Here is a 14,074-nt window from a genome sequence, read left to right on the forward strand (position 1 = left end):
CTTCATCGGAGACGGTGTGAGAAAATGGTTCAGTAATAGTTATTCTAGATAAGATATGAAATAGAGAGTGAAGTGGAGGAATGAAAATAGACGTAAGATATGCAAGAATATTGTATCTGTAGATCCATTATTTAGGCAGAGCATATTTCACGTCTATTTTCATTCCCCCACTTCACTCTCTATTTCATATCTTATCTAGAATAACTATTGCTTAACCATCTTCTCACACCGTCTCCGATGAAGGGATATATAAAATATCCTGGAAACAGCTGTAAGACCTATTTATAAATGTTCTGAAATCTTTCACAGCCTTGGATTTTTATCTCATTCTGTTAAGTTCTTTATATACATACATGCTGATATATGACCGACGTTGGACTCCTCATTCACATAATCACCGAACCTGGAGCTTAACTATAGTCTGTCCATAGCACTTACTCAGCATTACCTGACACCTTTGGGTCTTATTGACACCATTACCTCTCATAACCTCTCTCTCTCTCCCTCTCCCTCTCTCCCCCCTCTCTTCCTCCCCCTCTCTACATATAGAGAGATAGAGATAGATAGATAGATAGATAGATAGATAGATAGAGAGAGAGAGAGAGAGAGAGAGAGAGAGAGAGAGAGAGAGAGAGAGAGAGAGAGAGAGAGAGAGACAACAAGTTTTAAATCTCTGAGCGAGAAAGTATTTGAAGATTTGGAAGCAGAGTAAGCAGATATGTCAATAGAAGGGCTGGTTAAAAAGAAGGTTAAGGCCGGAATGAAGAGAAGACAACAAATAATATGGATGAAATGGCTTATTAGACACAGGTCAAAATTAAGAATAATAGCTTAGCAAGTTCAGTTTGCCTTGTAAAAGGTCTGAATTTTATGTTGTTATTCTAAAAAATTAATGTCACATAAAGTTTATGTGAAGAAATATATTTAACTTGCTTTAGAGTCGTAAGTTTAAATGGGAAAAGGTATTACAGTAATTCCAAACTAGTTCATAACAGTAAGTTAACAATGGCTGCCACCAACAAACGGGATAAAAAGTATAAAATGCAAAAGGGGTATATAAAGTGAATAGGGACTGGCTTATCTATCTATCTATCTATCTATCTATCTAGATAGATAGATAGATAGATAGTTAGCAAGTTAGCTAGCTAGCGAGTTATACATACATACATACATACATACATACATACATTCATACATTCATACATACATACATGCATACATATATATATATAGATGCACGCATATGCACATAGCGCGCGTGCACACACGTATATCGAAACTTAGAAATTATTATGTCCTATACGTAAATAGGTAAGAGAATAACTTCGCCTTTGTATTTGGTTTGCAAGATTTTTGATGTGATCTCGTGTGTTGAAACAGATTTTGTTGTATCTCGGAAGGACCATTATTCCAATAATAAACACACGAATGGTTCGGTTTCAATTTATTATTTGTCAACTAACTAATCGATTGTTTGAGTAATCATTCGGTTAATCAATCAGTGGTGTTACCGGTGTCCTTTCATCGCCATTCGGTAGCTCTTCAGTGATATGCGCTCTCTGCTCTAGATCAACTTCAAGTTTGTCTCGGAGATAGACACAAATGGTCGATCGATTAACCGAATGACTAATCGATTTGTTAGTTGGTTAAATAACTAATTAATTGACAAATAATAAAGTAAAATAGAACCATGCTGTTATAATATTAAATGTTAGAGGAAACGCGTAAAAATCTAAGTCTAAAGAGGTAAGATCCATTGAAATGTATAAAAATGGGAGATAATTTTATGAGTTGAAGCAAAAATATGAATATATAAGTGTGTTTGCGCGAGCTTTTAAAGATTATTGGGTTATAAAAGCTGTATAAAATTCTGTAATGTATTTAAAAATGTATATGAAAATTATACAAATCTGTATAGAAGAGTAATTGCAGCCAGCATCTAATACAGATGGATGTGAAAACACAAGCTGGATAAGAGAGGTTGGAAATGCAAACTCGTATACTGAAGTAGGAGTAAATAAGAGGGGAAAATTTGAGCAGAAATCAGAGTAAGTCCATCTAAGTGTACTATATACATCTACTTGTGCTTGTTGAGATTAATTTACAATATGAAATATAAAAAAATAAACAATAGTAATAAAACATAAAAATAAATATGTGTGTCTGCATATATATTGTATATGTATGCATACATATACATTTTTTATTTCATTTATTCAGACATGGCTAGTATAAGAGGTAGTGTGGGATATAAATAACTTGTATGTTTTTTTTACTTCATAAAATTTTGTTGGTAAAAGGAGTAAGAGGCTTGAGTTACTTAGGGGTGGTATAATAGGTGTTAAGAAGAAGGGTTCCATTTACAGATATACTTGCATATGTTCCATTATCTCAAAGATATATAAACCAAGTTAATCTTAATTCTTTCAACGTGTATATCTTCTAAAAGTAATCGTTTTAATTGGTTGGGTAGTAATAACGGGATGAGTCGTAACGGCAAAGAGCACACGACGTCTACTCCTTGGTTAAATTATCAACTAGTTTCACTTAACTGATTTATTGAAAAGAGTGTTCTTAATTTATTTGGCAATAGAGATGGTAGGAACAGAGAAAGGACGAATTAATTGTAACACGTCAATGTACCAGGATTCTGACATGCAATTTAGAAGTGTTGTTTGCTGAAACGAATTCTCACACGAGAATAGAAATGTCAAGACAGAATAGATGATTTATAAAAAGAACAAGAAGTACAAATATCAAATGGAAATGGTTCACTTATACTTCTTTCTATTTTTATATTCCATGTCCACATTTAATTTCAGTATATGTAGACATAGGCACTACTGTGTGGTTAAGACGCTAGCTTTGCAAGAAAGTAGTTTCGTGTTCAGTCCTACTGTGTAGCATCTCGGGCTGATATTTTCTACAATAGCCCAAGGTTGACCGATTTGTTGGTGAATTTGGTAGATGGGAACTGTCTAGAAGCCTGTCGTATGTATGTATGTATGTATGTATGTTTATGGATGGATAGATATACGAGTGACTGGACAAACGAAAGAAGGAGGCACTCATCACATTTATCAGGAACGAAACCTTAAGTTGCATAGGACCGAATCAAACTGTTTTTAATGATAATATTGGTTTCAAATTTTGGCACTAGGCCAGCAATTCAGATTTACATTCTTCTAACACGAGCTTCAAGAAGCAAACGAGATCTGACAGTTTTATATGCTAAGCGAAGGCTAATACTTCTGTTAAATTTTTTCGATAACGTGTTGAATGTCACTTTAGTATTGTTGCCACATAGCATTCTGAATCTTGCAAATCATTTAAAAACTATTCTTCATTAGAAAAAAAAAAAAACTCTACTAATGAATTATTTTGTTTATTAAATAAACTTATATATATTATCTTATCCAGAAGTGAATACGGTCATGCTTATCTTTGAATTCCTCAGTGTTAAATCTGAGGACATTTCTCAATCACTGAATAGTATATCAATTTATCATCGATAACAATCACCAGCATATCAGTATGACAGATAATCGTGAAAAAGTACAAACCTAAATACACAGAGGATAATTGTATTCAGTAGATTAAGATCGGCATGTGGCAGTTTGCATTCTCTGCAAAACTAATGATAGAAGAGAAATTTTGATTACATTCTAATTTCAATCTTAAGTTGTATTGTGATCACGTAGTAGTATACACGAGGGGTGTCAAATGGAGATCTCGATCAACTAACTGCATGATACGTCGGTTAGTTTGATTTACGCAGCCTAATTCAAATACATCTCTAACTGAAATTGTTTCATTACTATGTAAGCTTGAAATTAAATAAACATTACTCTTACTTTTCGTTAGTCGATGAGCCAAGTTAAGAAACTTTCAATGAAATTATAGAACATGTAAAACATATAAGTAAATAATAAATATTAACAAGACACATTGGTCAGGTAAAAAAATCTCTGGAGAATAAATGATTGATGTCTAACATTGGTACAAATCTAGGAATGGGTACAGGTGATTAAATTGACCTGAAAATTGAAACTAGAACATATATAGATGTAAGTAAATATTAATTCCTGAAAAAAGTTTCGGTAAAATGAGGAAATGATTAAATCTGTTACATATTTTATCGATTCTGGGAGTATGAAAGTCAAAATTAATCTCGGCTAGATTTGAGCAACGTCAAAAGATGTAACTAAATATCTTAAGGCATTTAATCCGACATTTGACTGTTTCTTCTGCCCATTCACCCTTCTGTAGGTTAAAATAATGACAAGAGATTTACGAACTTCATTTCTGTGATAAGATTCGCGTTATCTTGCAAAACATCAGACACGATTTAGTCGAAGATATAAAATAAATCATTCGAGATTTCAAATCGATAATAAGTGTAAATAAAGAGGTAATTATGAGTGAAATAAATACAAGTGGAGTATGATATCACCTCACTTCCACCTTAATCTGCCACAGCTTCAGCTAGTTTTCCTGGTTATTAATCACGAACTTCAGATTAATTTGATCACTAATAATAATACTAATAATACGCAGATTTAAGTTCTAATTCTGAATTAGCCAAATGAGATTGCTCAGTCTATGATCAATAAAGATAAGGTGTTACCTTGAATCCTAGTTGTTGTTTTCTTAATCTTTTGCTGAGATTGTTTGCTTTCAGACCTTTGCCATAAAAATAAATTCGGAATATAATTAAAATACTTCTAAGTTATGTGAACAGGTGAATGATCGTCAAACTTGGATTGAATTTTTTATTGAATTTATTACTTTATCCGATGCCAATTAATTTTGAGGTCAACGAGAGCATACTCCTTTCCTGAGTACATAGAATATTTTCCAATGTAAAAATTTGATATTTTACTGCATATCAAATAAATAAATAAGTAAAATAAATTTTTTTAAAAACTATAAAACGGGAAGTGAACTGAATACCATTTTGAAATTCATTTACAATACGTATTATTATATTTTTGTTGTTCGCTCTGTGTCGAATTTTTTTTCAACACGTATATATACCGAGTTAGAATGGAAATTTTTCAGATTTCGGCAGCTGCAGTAACAACAAGGGCTTGAATAACATACGCATGTATATACAAATAAACTTAACTACACAAATACACACACACACACACACACACACACACACATCATACACATAATACATACATACATACATACGCACACATGCATACGCACACACACATACCTAAAGTGCTACGCATATAGTACTGAGGTGTAGTGTGCGCTCGTCGGATTTTCGTAATTACGCATCGAGCAGAGACCTTAAACTCCTGTTCACCAGTAATATTGATCTTCGTGAAGTCTGTCACGTGGTTCGCATAACCCAGCATGTCCTGAGCGATTTCCATGAGGAGTTGGTTCTGCTATTCCGCCAGCACCTTGGGGACGAATTTCGTCGACACTTTCTGCATGCACAGATCCTCCGTTAAAATTGAATGCACTGACCTTATGCTTATTCCCACTTCGTGTGCAATTTCTTGGATTGTTACATGACGGTCATCCACGACAATACAACGAAGCTTCTGAATCAGCTCTTCGTCTCGGCTTGTAGACGAGCGTGCTTTGGTCTCCACTGTACAACTCCTTGGTCCAAGTTTTGGATGATTTGAGCTTGAATATCACGAAGCTTTTGGAAAAACTTGATGCACAGTCTCTGCTTCATACGTTCGGTGAAAACGAAAATCCGACGAGCGCGCGCACAACGCGTCTGTATTCTAGTCATAATAGCCAGGAACCCGAAAAATACAAACAAGCACACATAATTTCCACATAAACAGTGACGTAGACCGCCTCTACCTAAAACGAAAACAAGGCGGCAGAGGTTTAACATTGATCCAAAATGCCTTTGAAGTGCATCCCTTGACCAAGTTTGCATACATGAGGCTGATAACATCATAAGACAGGCAGCTCCTTGAGCAACACTCTTTATCTGATAACCTAGAATACATTCCCAAAGAAGTCGCACAACTCTATCGCAACATATCATCAGATGAAAGGATGAACCTATATGAACAGAAGACTATGCATGGATATGTTAGTAGAAAGCTCCGTGATGATAGTAACATCCGTCAACAAAGCAGTTTATCATGGACGAATAACCGGATTATTACTTCCCACTTTGAAGAGTATGCGTTGGCAATCCAGGAACAGGAAATATCAAAAAGGATAGAGATGCGGGAAAAGCCGTAAAATGTGACAACCGATGCAGACTTTGTGGAGTTCACACTGAAGATACCACCCATATCATAAGCAGTTGTCCGAAGATGTCATCACGGTATTATCTGTCGATGAAACATGACGTTGTATCTAGGACACTCTATAATGAAGTCCGTCGGAAAGATAATCCCGAAGACAAAGAAATAAAAACCCACAATATGGTAGAAGCCATAGCCACTCATTATAAAAAGGAATACTGGTGGAATGTACCAGTAAAGACCTCAATGAAATGTAAGCACAACAGACCTGATATAATGATTTAGGATAGAGAAGAGAAACTGTGCACAGTTGTGGAAATTAACTACCCAGCAGATGTTAACATAAAACTGAAGATCAGTGAAAAAGAGAACACCTATGCTGAATTATTGAGAAATCTGCAGTTACTCTATCCAGATTACAAGTTCAGGTTTATACCTGTAATTATTGGAGCCCTGGGATATGTAACACACAGCCTAAATACCAATCTTGAGAAATTAGGCTTCTCAAAACCAGAAGAAAGCTAATTCGAAGACTACAGATCCAATCCATCAGTGGAAATGTAAAAATCTGTAAAACTTTCCAGAAGTTTATCATTTAAATATATATGAGCATGTCTAGATATGCAACTATATGCATGAGAATACATACATAAAACATACAAATCTACTCATACATACATACTTGATGATGGCTGTCCACTCGTGACCGAGGAAGACCATTGCCGACCTTCAGGAACATCGTGCGCTCTAGGACTAACTTATATTTTGCATTTGCGGCTCCGTTGGTGGCTAATGAGCCCTGCTCTTGACAAGCATACTCGACTGCAAACATTGCAGACCAAGCTTTCCCCATTCACTATACGAGTCGTGCGCTTTCGCGCAGCTCGCTTAAGTTCTTCATGCTGGATACGTGCTCTCTTAACCTGCTTCCTCCATATGTGGCGATGACAGGCATTTTTCTCCCAGTCAGTGTCCTGCATATCAATGTGTAGTAACTACAGAGGTATTGCTCAACTATCAGCTGCTGGCAAATATTCTTCTTACCCGTCTGAATGAGTGTCTCGTAAATGATGTCCTATCCGAATCTCAATGTGGCTTCCGATCTGGTAGAGGGACAATGGATATGATTTTCACAGCAAGGCAGATGCAGGAGAAGTGCTATGAGCAGAATATGGATCTTGCCCAGGTATTCATTGATTTAACAAAGGCCTTTGATACTGTAAATAGGGCCTTCCTATGGAAAATACTTGGCAAATAGAGAGAAAACTCTTTGCTGATGCGCACATCAGCAAAAAGTTTTCACGCTGTAGTACATATTCTGTGTATGTGCGATCGATAATGTTTACATTACTAGGACTGGTATTAATTCGCAATTTGATATATATGTATATGAATAGAGGACACAAATTATTTTCCTATGACTGTCGACATTTCTACACCGGCTTTCTTTGTTTAATACGATAACCTTGATGTCATTGCAGTTTCTAACTGTCTGTCTGTTTGTCTGTCTGTCTATCCAAAGCATGCAATCTACTTCTCACAATATAGCAATGCCATAATACATAACAATGTAACAAATGACTGATACAGACACACACAAATATACACATACATGTGTGTATGTGTGTGCGTGTATGCATGTATTTATATGTATATATAAATGTATACATATATGTTTGTTTGTATACATATACGTACAAGCATATATATATATATATATATATATAACGGACGGCCTATAACAAATGAGTTAGCATAGGAAACACGAGATCGTGTTTAGTTCGTGCAGCAAGCTGTTTACAGCAACCGAATTAGTTGTCTAAGATCAGTTGTTGAAAGTATATTTGTATTGTTGCTTTTTGTTTTTTAAGATTACGTTTGATACACCCACTTGATGCATTACCTTCGCATGTCGTCCAACAATGTATTTAGCTCCAATTCTTTCCAGTGCCAACCCCTACTCGATCTACTACTACTACTACTACTACTACTACTACTACTACTACTACTACCTGTTTTTCATGTTCGATGTAAAATCTCTATCGTTTTGTATATCTTTATAATTATTCATCTTCAGCATCCCTGTGATAATGGAATATATTGTTGCTAATAAAGCTGCAAAATCGCAGAATCGTTAGTGCGTCGAAAGGATCAGTAGCTTTTTTCCCCATAACATAAGCTTTTTTCCCCATAACATAAGCTTTTTTCCCCATAACATAAGGTGCCAGTCAAGTACTGGACCCGATGCCATCGACTTCTTTCTCCCCTTAAAACTGCTAGCTTTGTGCCAAAAATTTGACATAAATATTATTAATGGTAGTGGCTGAAGCAGGAAGAGCAGGAAATTGAGGAATAGAAAAGTGGAAGGAGACATTATGCGCGTTCCTAACTGCGCCAGAGCAGACTCTGCCAAAAGATACTCAAGGATGTATGCACGCGCGCGCGCGCATCGATATTTTATAAATTTAAAGCTTATAAGTGATCACCGATTAATGACTAAAGAAAATAGGGGCATAAATGGTAACTTGGTAACAGACTTGTCGCGAAAACAAAGAGCTGTGGGTTCGAGTCCCATGCGTACGAAAATTCTACTTTTTTCCGTCGAGGGCTTATGAGCATTGCTGAATCCTGATGTTAGGTTGAACAAGCTTTGCCCCGTGTAGGACGACTTGACTATACGCTGAATCCATCGGGAAGGTCACCCTGTCACCTTCCCCTGTCTGGTGGCCATATGGAAAGGAATTGTATTCTTAAAAATAAAAAGTTTTTTTTCAATCGCAATGCCCTCCTTGATTACTCTAAGTTTCACTTGAATAGGAAAGCCAGAAAAAAAGGGAGAGATCATTAACTTCAGTAAGTTTGCTGAAACACAGGTGAGATTGATGATTGTGGTAAGGATGACAACATTCAGCTGGAAAACACTCCCGGAAAATGGTACTTATTAAATTATGGATCTGTATAATGCTTTGATTGGTCTAAGGTTTGTGTCACTATATTGGAACGTATCATTTCATACCTTTTGTATATTCCCTGACCCATTATTTTTTTCTATTATCGAATTTGTGTAAAAGAACTATTTTCATAACATCTTGTAATGTCCTTCAATTACTCTGTGGCAAATAATATTATTACTATTATATATATATATATATTTATATATTATTACCAACAGCAACATTATATCACAGATACTCCATGTTCCTAAATGGCTTTTCTTGAATTCCCTTTTTTGTATTGATCTTATATATTATTCAGGTTTATTTGCTCTTACTGAATGAAACTGCTTCTTCCAACCAGCTCTACCCAACTCTACTCTCCGAATACAGAAAATTTTTATAGTAAGTGGCATTACACATAAAGTCCTTCTCTTTGATTGCCTTAATTTGCACGCAGCAGAATAGCACCTTGTACCATGAGGTTTTATTGCTTCTTCGCGCTTTTGATAACCCAACACATAGCGACATAAGAAAAATATATACCAATGCATAGAAGCACACATGTAGACATATATACACACATAAAAATATATACATATAACAATGCATGTACATACGCACATACACACACTGTCTTTCTCTCACACAAATACATTCATATATATAAGTGGGTATATATGTGTGTATGCATGTATGTGTACGCTTGTATTCTCAGTATGTGCCATTACACAATAGTCCGGAAATAACACAGAAAGCAAGAGTGCAATAAAATTATTAAAGTAAATACGTACACACAAATGCACATGCGCTCACGTACACAATCACACAACTCACACATATATTTATCTATACACAAATATGGACACACACACATATATAAATCTATACACACGCATAAAATATACATTTATATATAATACATACCTATATACACACATTTGTATGCACATGTATGTGAAATATAATGCATAATATATATACGTATAGATACACACATACGGGCATGTATATGTTATGTATATGTAATATATTACGTGTGTGCGCATATAATACAATATATATCTATGTGTGTTATATAACAACACAATCAATCAATCAATCTATCTATCTCACTGCGTATATATGTGTGTGTGTGTGCGTGCGCGAATATCATAGTACATTGATTCTTATAAGGATAGCTATAGTTCTTTAAGGTCGTTCAATTTTTCTCGACCGATCAATGTACTGATTGAGTATACCGACCAATGAATGAACCTATAATGATTATCGGAAACAGTTGTAAGTCGAATTTACAGCAATAAAAGAATATTTATATCTGGCCTTGTGTGTGTGTGTGTGTGCACACACACACACACACGCACACGCACACGCACACGCACACGCACACGCACACGCACACACACACGCACACACATAGATATATATTAGAAAAAATAATAAGGTACTCAGAGATCTGGATGGTTGTACATTTATGATTTATAAAAAGATGTGGCATATTAATGAAAATCTGTAAATGTACAACCATCCAGATCTCGAAAGTAACTTCAAATATCGTTAAAAGCGAAAATAAATAAGTTACTTTCGAGTTGCGCTTTTTGTCATTAAGTTGGCCTTGGTGATGGATTACTTCAGCAATATTTACCTTAGTGGTGGATTGTGTCAATCGTATACAAAAGTAAAGAACTCTTCTATCTATCTAATAATGATAATAATAATAATAATATTGAAAAATACCTTAGGAATGAGAACCCAGGTTCGAAATTTCCCCAAGACACCTGATGAAAGCTGGAGGGTATATCAACCGAAACGTTGTGTTAACAACAAACAAAATGAGGACAAATATCCGTCAAATGTAAATAATGTAGAAGTAAACAATTATCGTAGGGTGCTAAAGAAAAAATTTACTCACAAAGGTGAATACCGAGAGTCCCAGCTATAGTTCTGAATGGGGCAAGTCTAAGTCCAGCGGTCTCTTCAATTGGTCAGTTACAATTTGAACCGAGGTCACAAGTTAAAACCGTTACAAAGGATTTGTTTATAAAATAAACAAAGAAAGAAAAAGGGAAAAATTACGGGGTATAAATCAACGAACAAATACTAATTGAATTTAATCATTAAAATTATAAACAAATGTATATTAACTCCAAGTGGGTGCAAAAAAATATAGGTAGATATAGAGTACAATAAAGTAAAGTAAAAATATAAAGCATAATAAAAATGACATGAAAAAGATGAAAAAAGCAGATATGGGGAAAATATTGTTCACATCTATGTAGGGCTAATAATGTACAATAATATGGAGAAGAGCAGTGAGTGGTGGAAAGAACAATGAGTTAGTAGCGAAGATGAGTCCAAATTCCAGCAAGTGCCGACAAAAACATCCATGTTATAAAAGGTGTTAGAGGGTAAAGAAAGCTTGCAAAGTGGGAAAAGCTAAAGTTGAAATTTAAATAACATTTGGGATATGAAGTGGTTATAGGGGTAAAAGACCATATGGTAGAAAACCTAAGGCCTTCTTAGTGGTGTAGAATTATGTCTATTGAGGTTACTCAAATAGAAACAAAAATAGAACCGACGGCGATATTAGTAGAAATGATAATAATAAACACTAGCCCAGCCTTAGTACAGAATACTCTCAGAACTAAAATAACTACTTTAGCCTCAATAGACCTAATACTACTCCACTAAGAAGCAACTCCCCCTCCCCAGAATAACCTATGTAACTGTAAGAACAGGAATAATTGTGCCTTCGGTAACACCTGTAGAATTGAGGACGTTATTTATCAATACACAGTCATAACACAGTCTAGCAAATTGAGTTATATTGGAGCAACTTAAAATGAAATAAAACGAATACTAGCCACGCACCAACATTCTTTTAGAAACAGAAATTCAATCAATTCGACTGGTTTAAGTAGATACATTTGGGAGCTCAAAGATAGTAACACTAGATTCACATTAAATTGGGAGATCCTTGCTACTGCACTTTCGTATAATGAAAAAATAGAAAATGTTACCTTTGCATAAATGAAATTTTTTATATTCTAACAGCACGTAATCCGTTAGTGAACTTGAGTGTTGAGTGGAGTGTAGCTTTCGATAAATATAAATAACACTAGAAATGCTTATACTTCCCCATAATAGTACTTATAACTCCACAGCATACAATTAGTCGCCCCTGATAGTTTAATGCAGGTTATACATCTTACCCCTTCTATAGTTCATCCTATTTAGGAATAATCGAGTCTCCTGTAGGTAGTCAAATAACTAACCTCAACTCTTTCCCTTTTTCTAAGTCTTAAATGTTACCCCCTCTCCACCCACATCTATTATCTATTTCTTACAATTTAATAATACTTACATTACCCCATAATAGTACATATAACACCACAGCATACGAATATTAGCCCCTAATAGTTTAATGCAGGTTATACATCTTACTCCTTTTATAGTTCGTCTTGTTAGGAATAACTGAGACTCTTGTAGGTAAAGTAAACATCCCCTCCTCTTACACTTTTCCTTAGTTTTTAATGTAGTCCCCAACTATATCTAGTACCTATTTCTTACACCAACTAACATTTCCTCCATTGTATCATCACTTAACCCCTTGCATTATGCCTTCATCTTCACTCTTTTCTATATTTAAAACTTTCCATCTAGTGTTAAACAGTGAGCTCTTTTCACTAAACTTTTTGAACAATATGAAGTTACTATATTTTTCATGCTCTGCTGTCGCTAGTTTTCTTAACACTAGAAGCATTTTCATTTCGTCCGTCCAATCCTGACATTCTATTTCAAAAGATTTTGAAATATTCGACGGTAAGCCTCGAAGGTTACTTCTTCGGGGTTATATTTGAATTCGCTTATGGAATTTGCTACATAGTCAGGTGAAAATGTATTCTCCAGACTGGTTATCAACTTCATTTGCTGTTGCAATTCTTGTTGTTGTTTTCATTGTTCCTTGAGTTGTTGCTGTTTTTGCAACTCAACTATCCCAGCTAACAAGTCTTCCATATTTCAAGATTTTTGTCTCTTTTTTGTCGAGGTGTTTAATTTTCCACGTGAATTAGTTTAAACTCTCCGTGTGAATGTTTTCTTTTTCACTCCGCGTAAATTTGCTCTTCCTCGTCGCCACTGTTGTAAAGCGGTCTTTTGCCTCGGTTGTATCTGTCTTTTGACTAAGGTTGTCGCTCTGGCAGATATTGTTATATTCCGAAGTCGTCGATAAAATGGTTCTATCCAGCACTGTTCGACTGGGGATCGTACAGTGTTATTATTCTCAAAAGGTTGGATGGATATAACGTCCACTCAGTATCACAATATAATTTCTATATCAGCACAGACACAACTGTCAACAGTCAAACGTACTTCCGACATTCTGACCTACTCGACCTCTCTGTCGACTGGCTAACTAGTCTATTTATAATGGGTGGCTACTACCACTTTTTACCGGGAGGGGTGTAGAGTTTCATTATACAGTTAAATCTTTATTACAGGCACGATGGCCTCATTTCATTATACAGTATATACAGAGCAACAATGACAATCACAACTATATTTGAGTTTCGCTGACGAAGGTTTCGCATATCCACACACTTCTATGAATGTCCGACTGCTACAGACGCAAATGTGTCCGGATATAGAATGTATTATGTACGTATTTCAATACATTGCTTGATATAATTTCCAGTAACGCTTCGCTTTAGCCGTAATTACATATTATTATACTGCTGAGCTAAGCCTGATTTTCCCAGTTTCAGTGACAGCCCTCGATAACCACATAGCACAAAAGAATTATTTCTAGTACAATTGTGAAATATTGTTCCTCTTTTTTCTCTGACTTACCCTATTTCCCTCTTTCATTCACTCTGCTTTCTCTCTCTCTCTCCCCGCTCTCTATCT

At 35.3% G+C, this 14,074-nt stretch overlaps 1 long non-coding RNA gene across 1 annotated transcript in view; it reads right to left on the reverse strand.

Annotated features, from left to right (window-relative positions):
- Positions 1–13,543, reverse strand: part of LOC128251270 (uncharacterized) — a 22,652-nt gene extending 9,109 nt beyond the window's left edge. Inside the window, exon 1 of the long non-coding RNA XR_008267048.1 lies at positions 12,190–13,543. This is a non-coding gene — a long non-coding RNA (uncharacterized LOC128251270). The remainder of the gene's footprint in view (positions 1–12,189) is intronic.
- Between the last annotated feature and the right edge of the window lie 531 nt (positions 13,544–14,074).

Source organism: Octopus bimaculoides, chromosome 2 (genome assembly GCF_001194135.2).
Source record: "Octopus bimaculoides isolate UCB-OBI-ISO-001 chromosome 2, ASM119413v2, whole genome shotgun sequence".
Taxonomy (NCBI): domain Eukaryota; kingdom Metazoa; phylum Mollusca; class Cephalopoda; order Octopoda; family Octopodidae; genus Octopus; species Octopus bimaculoides.